The sequence below is a fragment of the Magallana gigas genome, chromosome 1 (genome assembly GCF_963853765.1).
Source record: "Magallana gigas chromosome 1, xbMagGiga1.1, whole genome shotgun sequence".
Taxonomy (NCBI): domain Eukaryota; kingdom Metazoa; phylum Mollusca; class Bivalvia; order Ostreida; family Ostreidae; genus Magallana; species Magallana gigas.
Window position 1 is genome coordinate 1371494 of NC_088853.1, and position 7870 is coordinate 1379363.

Genomic DNA, 7870 nt, shown 5'->3' on the forward strand with positions numbered 1-7870 from the left:
TTACATTGAAAAGAAGCGTAATATTCATTAAACTTAATAAATTGGCGTATCTGAACTGGAAAAAATTATATAGGATATTGTGTGTGAATTAATACACATGGTATATATGCCTTATGTACGCTCAAATTAAAATTCCAAGGATTTTAAACTCAGATACCCTCACGTTTCTGTAGTTAAAGTGATTTTAATCTACTCCCTCTTTTTTGGTTGAGTTGGTAAATATATATTTTGAAATATTGTTTTTTTGAAACACGATTGATCCAATTGTGTAATTTATAGAAAAGTCATCTTTGTATAAAGTAACGAAACAAATAGAGAGATCTTTTTTTAATTTTGGTAACCAAAATTTCTCAGTAATATGCATAATATTACATATAAAAGGGGTATCATTGATTAATTCAGGCCATTTCCTACAAGCAATCAATACCCCCCCCCCCTCCCCTCTGAAAAAAAATATAGGATAGAGAGAGAGGGGGATATTGAAATTATTTATTTGCATCAGCCAAAATATATATTATTAAACAAATAGGTGTGAGTAGGGATGGGGATATTTGTCGTTTTTTGATCAAAATAAAGTCTTTCATTGACTGAAAACGAATGCAGTCCTATTCCGGAAAATACGTGTCTGCAGTGGGTTTTTGTTGTTGTTACTTATTGTTCATGAATATTTATTAGAATGACGTAAGGCGGTCTAGCGGATCCTCTCTACCGCTTACCTGTCGAACAGACGATAGACAAAGGGAAGACTCCGAAGAGGAAAGGAAAGTTTATTTCTATTCGTTTAGATAATTGTTCCCAGTGAAACAAAAGGTTTGTCATATCATATATTCTACAATGTAGTCTACTTCTTCAATATACCATGCCAGTGACAATAGTATGTGAGTTAAAACGCGATATATTTAAAAATCAACTAGGCCTATGTAACGTTACATATTGAAATAAAATGGCTACCCGGAAATCATGTCATTCATGTATATGTAAAGTTTTCGAGAAAAAAAAACTGTTGTAACTTAGTTCAGGTAAGGGAGGAGGGGGTAAGTTGTTTCAATCCAACAGCTGTATGTACCGGTAGATATAATAAGTGATTAATGATTTCAATAAGAAATATGACGTTACCACAATCTCGATGACCTACATTTTTTCCCACACCCAGAAAATTCCCATTACTTAATTCTTTTATATCTGAGAATTTTCGTACCCTTAGTCCCAAATTTTGAAATGCCCCCAGTAAAGAAAGGAAGTCGATGATAATATAATTTTTTTTAAATCGATTTTCACTCGTCATTAACTGATTAACATTATAGAAAAATTTAAATAAAAAATCTACTGTGGAAATGAATTGCGTCGCCGTCCTTAAACATGAATAACATGTAAGAAATGGGGTCAGTTGTTATCAATATCTTAATCACTTACCTGAATTACAAAAAAAATATAGAAACAAGCAGGGACGTATATACTGCTTGTTAGTATATACGTCCCTGAAACAAGTTATTGTCACTTAAACATGTGTTACATGTAAGAATATCTATACTTAGATTAAGACATGTTGTCAATAAACTGAAAAATGCCTGCAACAGGGTAACTGCTTACACCTTTGGTATTTCAACAAGTGTGATATGATGTCCATCAACTATAATTGAATTTTGCCTGATAAGTTATACATATATTGTAAAATTAATTGAAAACCTACTTTAATTTTCGACATTTTAAAACCAGTCCAAAATAGCAAAAATGAGAGTTTGGTGGTGGACATGCTTTGGGGGATCCAAGTCAGTGGGAGTTTGTATCAAAATATATACTAGGCTAGCAATGAAATTACAGTTAAATATCGATATCTCGAAGTTCGGGGGACCACGGAAAAACTTCGAGATATCCGGGTGTTCGAGGTATCCGAAGTCGAAATTCTTCGACTCCATTAGCGTTTTTGTTTTTGTCCTGACATGTTAACACAGGAAGTCCTTATATGCACAATAATTTGAGAACCGGTATGAACGGAAAAAAAAGACGGAATATTGAAAGGATGTTTTATTTATAGACATTTATAGACATTGCACATATACACTTAAATAAGAATTTATATGAAACGTTACAATTATTTTAACTTTGAAACTTTGTTTCAATGGTGTGGGTCTTTAGCTTGCGCTTCAGCCCGGGAGTGGGGAGCTTGTCTTTGCTGTGTTGAGACATGTTGTTGAATGATGTACAGAATTCTGTACCATCTTTTATAGTTAAAGACAAATGTGTTAATTGTTTGATTGTGTTATTAAATATATTTTTGGTATATTATTTAAGTAGAAGTTCACTTTGATCATGCATCGATATGGATTATACGATAATTACGCTGCGCTATTTGGTAATTGAGTGACCGTAAACTTGTTTGCTTTATAAGTAGCGTGCATCATTATACATATTATCGGTAATGTTAGGGGTGCTTACTTTTGGGAGCTGTGAACTTGTTTGTTTTATCAATCACCGGAGTATATACCCAAGCTGATATAACAATTACCGTGTCATCGATAGCTGCACTGGCTAAGCGTGGAGTTAATAGATTATCAGTCTTGAGAAAAGGTGTGAATTGCCGCGGGCGAGAATAACGAGGACACGACATGCGGGGTGCGATTAGCAGACCGGAAAATTGACTTCACTTCGAGATAACCCAGGTAAAATTTGTTATTGGGACCGTAAACATACTTCGACATAAGCGGGGTATTCGAGATAACAGTATTCGAGATATCAGTAGTTTTTTAAATCATATATATAGGGAAAACGGCCGGGACCGGCGACCGACTTCGACATAACCGGGGTATTCGAGATATCCCATGTTCGAGATACCGATATTTACCTGTATATTGATATTGATATTGAATTGAACTTTTTCATGACATCACGATGATAATGGTCCATGCTTATCGTATTGACAGTTGCATTACTAGCATACACTAGCTTCTTTTAATTTCATACATTTTTATACCAGGAAAGATTAGTAGTAAACGTTTTACATTAATTTGTAAACAATGAACAAATTGTGTTCTACGTCTATATGAATAAATCATGTATACATCAAATTGGGAGGTTGAATGGGGGATAACCCCCCTCCCCAATTATTGTTTTTTCAACAAAATCGTCTTTTATCTGAAATTTTTATTTGGAACAGTTTTACAAATTATAGTGAGATTTGACCTTAAGAACAAATCAGTTTCAGCGAGCAGTGATACGGAATCGGAAAAAACCACAGTGTGGTGATCTGGAAACTCAGATCAAACTCTGTAAAATTGACAGCTTTAAGAAAGAAAAATTGATGGGTATATAATCTAATTCTGGTTGTAATGCGCTTTCTGATTGGCTAAAAAATTGTTGAATATCATATTAAGAATGTTGCCTACGTCATAACAAGACTAACGTCAAAAATGTGTCAATACACCTGACGTTACGTTTGAATTTTGTACAGTTTTACGTCATTTTAAGGGTCAAATGACCGTTTTTAGCTCACCGAGACGAAGTCAAGGAGAGCTTATGCTATACCCTCGGCGTCGGCGGTGGCGTCGGCGTCCGGACCTGGTTAAAGTTTTTGTTGCAGGTCCTGTATCTAAGCTATTACTTGTCCTATCTTCACCAAACTTGCATGGATGATGCATCTGGACCTACTTATGGACTTGAAAGACTTGGATGCTGAATCTGGGTCCTAAATTTCAGATGCTGGAGGAGGTTAAGGTTGTTGGACCAGGTTAAAGTTTTTGTTGCAGGTGCCCTTTGATAGCAATATCTAAGTTACTACTGGTCCTAACTTCACCAAACTTGTATGGATGATGCGTCTTATGATACTGATGCACCTGACAAGCTTGAATGCTGAATCTGAGCAATAGGTTTCGGATGCTGGAAGAGGTTAAGGTTTTTAGAGCTGGTTAAAGTTTTTGTTGCAGGTGCCCTCTGATGATTATATCTTAGTTACTACTGGTCCTAACTTCACCAAACTTGTATGGATGGTGCATCTTATGATTCTGATGCACCTGACAAGCTTGAATGCTGAATCTGAGCAATAGGTTTCGGATGCTGGAGGAGGTTAAGGTTTTAAGAGCTGGTTAAAGTTTTTGTTGCAGGTGCCCTCTGATGATTATATCTTAGTTACTACTGGTCCTAACTTCACCAAACTTGTATGGATGGTGCATCTTATGATTCTGATGCACCTGACAAGCTTGAATGCTGAATCTGAGCAATAGGTTTCGGATGCTGGAGGAGGTTAAGGTTTTAAGAGCTGGTTAAATAAAGTTTTTGAAACAGGTGCCCTCCTCTGATGATATCTTAGTTATTACTTGTCCTTACTTCACCAGACTTCCATGGATGGTGTGTCTTATGATACTGATGCACCTGATAGGCTTGAATGCTGAGTCTGGTTTCGGATGCTGGATAAAGTTAAGTTTTTTGGAACAGGTCACATGTTTAATAGATGATAGTACTATTTCAAACCTGCATAGTTGATTTAACTGTAATATGAATGAATCGCAGAGGTAGCTTCAGATGCAGAGCTTGATCTCCATTATCAAGGATGCTAAAAAATAAATCTTAGTTATTACAGGTCCTAACTTCACCAAACTTGAATGGATGGTGTGTCTTATGATACAGATGCACCTGACAGGCATGGATGCTGAATCTGAGCCATAGGTTGCGGATGCTGGAGGAAGTTAAGGTTTTAATTGCTAGTGCCCTCTGAGGATGATATCTTAGTTATTACTGGTCCAAACTTCACCAAACTTGCATGGATGATGCGTTTTATGATACCAATGCACCTGATGGGCTTGAATGCTGAATCTGAGCCATAGGTTTTGGATGCTGGATGAGGTTTAGTTTTTTGGAACAGGTCACATGTTTTTTTAGATGATAGCTTGCATAGTTGATTTAACTTTATTATAAATTAAACGCAGAGGTTGCTTCAGATGCAGAGCCTGATCTCCATTATCAAGGATGCTAAAGAAATCTCCTACCTCACTCAAAACAGCTCGATAGATTGATTTGTTTGTTGATAAATTATGTAACATGATTCCTATGATATAGTATTGTATGATATGAAACAATATTGTTTGATATGATACAATATGATATCATATGTTATACTATAAAAAGTTATACGATACGATATGATATTGTATCAATTTTTTTGATATTTTATGATATGATATTGTATCATGATATTGTTATGTATAGTATTGTATAATATTAAATTGTATTTTTAATTTATTATTTTTTCACATGATACAATTACATAAGATATTGCAAAATATTATATTGTATCCTATGATACAATATTGTATATTCTATTATATTGTATCATACAATATTGTATAATATGATATTGGTTTCAGTAATATAGAATTATATCACATGAAATTGTATTATATGATATTGTAATATTATATAATATTGTATCATATGATATTGTATGATATGATATTGGTTTATATGATATATTATCATATCACATGAAATTGCATGATATGATATTGTACTATAAATGATTGTGTCATATGATACAATATACATGTATAATATAATAATGTATTTTATAATATTTTACTTTATCACATAATATGGTATCATTTGATAAGATACAATGTTGGAATCAAATTATATTGTATTATATGATATAATATCATATAATGTATGATCAAATATGTTTCAATGTCATTCAATACAATATCATACTATATTATACAATATAATATCATGTTTCAATGTTATGATGTATTAATTTATGTAATATGATATTGTAATATAATACTATATTGTATTATATTTTATGATATTGTATTATGTGATCAAATACAATATGGTATAACACAATACAATGTCATATCATACGTTACAATATCATATCTCATTATTGTTTATTACGGTATTTTATTGTATTATATGATATATATTAAAAATATGACATGATGCAATATTTAATTTTATATCATTGTATTGATTAACATATGAACATATGATTATCATAAAAAAATTTATCAGATGATATACGATATTTTGTCAAAACAGAATCCATGAATATCCAAGATCATAAAGTATGATTTTCATATAAAATGATAAAGGTGGTCTTATGAAGGTGATGTCTCTTAAGGGTGATGCTCCGCCTCGGTGAGCTTAGTAATCTGTGATTACCTATGTTTATTTACAATGAAGAGTAAAAAAAATTAAAGTATAAGCAATGAATTCAATATTTATTTGTTTTATACGATATGAAATGGTTTGGGGCAGTTTACTCTTTATAAACCGCAAAATAATAAATGTACATGTATATATCAACCATTTTAGTTTATATTTTTCATCCTGCTCCTGTAAAAATCCAGCCATGCAGTTGGGTTTTATTTCAATTTTAAAGAAAAGGTTAAGTGGCTTTATAAACCGCAAAATGATAAATGTACTTTATATATCAATTTTAAACATGTTAAGAAACATGAGAAGGTAATTAAGAAAAAAATCGGACACAATATGTACAAAAATGAACCCAAAAATATTTTTTAAAATATTAAGCATTGTATCATAAATGTGTATACATGTATATGATGTTAAATCCAGTGCTTGCGTGGGATATCATCAAATACTAGTGTGTAACAGTTGATGGTCTCTTTACAGGTTCCCAGGCTGTCTCTGACTGTGCTGTGTACTGAGAGGTCAAAGAGAGAATATATGTGGTATAGTATTCATGTAATATCACCATGTTCATGTAGCTATACTATGTATTTTTAGGTCACCTGAGTCATTCAGGAGACCCATTGCTATCTCACGTTTGTCGTCGTGTGTCATTCATAGACATTATATGATAGTTTTCATCTCTTAATGGGTATGAGGGCAGTAGTCATTGTGTTAGTCCTGGGGTAAGAACTGTTGCCTGAGAGCATAGGCCGAGGTCAACATCAATTTCTTACCCAGGAACTGACAGAATAATTTTGCCCACAATCCCATTAGATCATTGAGGTGTTAGACGAGGAGAAACATAACCTTGTGGTAATGTCAGGGCTGGGGTATTGTCCAATTATCTGCCCGGGGGACAGTCAAAAATCAACCAGGGTTAAGGCCACTTTTAAAGGGAATAGCAAAGCATGGGCCATAAGCCAGGAATTAACATGTATACGTTGGTGGATTCCCATTTTGCACACATTTGATGATTAGGTGTGAATTGTATTTTGATAGCAAGTACAAAATGTTCTCTACACGGGGTAATGACACAACTGAGAGAGAGAGAGAGAGAGAGAGAGAGAGAGAGATCTAAAGAGAAATATTACATGTACAGGTTTAGTAGAAAAATTCAAGGGGAAATTTTAAGCAAAGAAAGAGAGAGAGAGAGAGAGAGAGAGAGGAGAGAGAGATAAAATCTAAGAAGTAATATTACATGTACATGTTCAGTAGAGAAAAAGCAAAGAAAGTATGAGAGAGAGAGAGAGAGAGAGATCTAATGAGTAATATTACATGTACATGTTCGGTAGGGAAAAAGCAAAGAAAGTATGAGAGAGAGGGAGAGGAGAGAGAGAGAGATCTAATGAGTAATATTACATAGTTCTTTTAATCATCCAGCTCTTTCCCTCTTGTATATGTTTATTGAATGTTTTATGTTCATTGAATGTTGTATGTCAACAGTCTTCATGTTGTCCCTTGAGGGCCCTTAATTGGTTAATAAAGAAATTGAAATTGAATTGTTCAGTAGAGAAAAAGCAAAGAAAGTATGAGAGAGAGATAGAAAGAGAAGAGGGAGAGAGAGAAGAACATAGTACCTGTTTGACAGAACAAAACTAAGAGAGAAGAGAGGGAGTAAGATATAAAGAGTAATATTACATATACAGGTTTAGTACAGAAAATCAAGAACAAATTGTAAGCACAG

General features: G+C 33.5%; 1 protein-coding gene across 3 annotated transcripts in view; it reads left to right on the forward strand.

Annotated features, from left to right (window-relative positions):
• Positions 1-716: 716 nt before the first annotated feature.
• Positions 717-7870, forward strand: part of LOC136272955 (uncharacterized) — a 36039-nt gene continuing 28885 nt past the window's right edge. For all 3 annotated transcript variants that reach the window (XR_010711035.1, XM_066076292.1, XM_066076293.1), the window contains exons 1-2: positions 717-810; positions 6628-6686. The gene's annotated coding sequence lies outside the window, so the exon portion shown is untranslated. The remainder of the gene's footprint in view (positions 811-6627; positions 6687-7870) is intronic.